This window comes from Octopus bimaculoides, chromosome 22, assembly GCF_001194135.2.
Source record: "Octopus bimaculoides isolate UCB-OBI-ISO-001 chromosome 22, ASM119413v2, whole genome shotgun sequence".
NCBI classification, from domain to species: domain Eukaryota; kingdom Metazoa; phylum Mollusca; class Cephalopoda; order Octopoda; family Octopodidae; genus Octopus; species Octopus bimaculoides.
This window is the reverse complement of record NC_069002.1, coordinates 22,475,652-22,477,157: the sequence shown is the minus strand read 5'-3', so window position 1 is coordinate 22,477,157 and position 1,506 is coordinate 22,475,652. Positions and strand designations below refer to the sequence as shown.

Here is a 1,506-nt window from a genome sequence, read left to right as displayed (position 1 = left end):
AAACCGTCAATGGCCCCTGTACCCAGCATCGCCTTCCTGGCACTTGTGCCAGATGACACGTGTAAAGACATTCGAGCGAGATCGTTGCCAGTGCCGCCGAACTGGCTCCTGTGCAGGTGGCACGTAAAATACACCATTTTGAGCGTGGTCGTTGCCAGTGTCGCCTGACTGGCCTTCGTGCCGGTGGCACGTAAAAGCACCTACTACACTCTCAGAATGGTTGGCATTAGGAAGGGCATCCAGCTGTAGAAACTCTGCTAAATCAGATTGGAGCCTGGTGTAGCCATCTGGTTTCACCAGTCCTCAGTCATGGAAAGCGGACGTTAAACGACGATGATGATGATGATGAAGTTTTATTGGTTTATGCATATTGTTTCATTGCACCAATTTCAAAATTAGTTATTTCGATTTAAACATAACCCATAAACTAGTAAATCGAATGAATGAAAGCCGAGTAAAATCCTACAGGATTAAAATAGAACATTTTATCTTCACATTTTATACACTCTACATCACCATCCACCCCAGCACCTTTTTAACTTCTAGTTCATATTTTAATCAACACTAAAAATAAATGGCTTCCAAAAAAATATCACTTACCACTGGTCCAAGGGAAAGAATCCCAACAAATCAGCCATAAGTTATTTCCCTTTTTATCTACTATAATGGCAGTCTTGTAAGATTGAGATGTAGAGTGAATGTATTATTTGTCTGAATGATTTTTCCTTTTTATGTATGATAATCCACAACATTATTATGCTCTTCAACTGGTGGAACTTTAAGTAGCAAATACATTTCTCCTGTTAGCAGTATCTAATAATAATATAACTCTAAATTGTATTGAGTTCTATCTACTTATTTCATACAAATTCAGATTAGCTTGTGTGTATATACGCACACATTACTTAGGAAATAGCTGCTCTTTGAAGCATATGCAAAGAGAAACATCTTCAAAGAATTGTTAATTACTTACCCCTGTAAAATGTTTTTCTTTTTACTGAACTGTTATTTTTGTTTCATAAAGTTTTTTTTTGTGTGTGTGTGTGTGTGTGCATTTTGAACTCTTTACGAGTCAAGAATTATGAGCAAGAAAGAATCTGTTTGTGAACAATTAAACTATCTCGTTTGTGCTTTCAGTAGGACATGGGCCAAAGTAGAGGTTCTCTTACCTCACTTGCTCACTCTGTGTGTATGCATGTTATTTATTCCACACACATACACACACACACACATGCATACATAGGTATGTACATACATATATAAACAATGATGATGATGTATATATATCACAAAAATGAGTTTAAAGGGATATATTATCCTGGTGATATCTATCTACCTATCTGTCTACCTACCTACCTATCTATCTATCTATTTATAAGAGAGAGAGAGAGAGAAAGAAATGATATCAGTAGGAGAATCTCTACTTTGGCTCCCATGATATTGAAACTAACAATTACAGTGAAATCTTCATTATATATATATATATATATATATATATATATATAT

At 35.7% G+C, this 1,506-nt stretch overlaps 1 protein-coding gene across 6 annotated transcripts in view; it reads left to right on the top strand.

Moving 5' to 3' along the window:
• LOC106875112 (secretory carrier-associated membrane protein 1) overlaps window positions 1-1,506 on the top strand; it is a 124,950-nt gene that overhangs the window by 98,951 nt on the left and 24,493 nt on the right. The window lies entirely within an intron of this gene.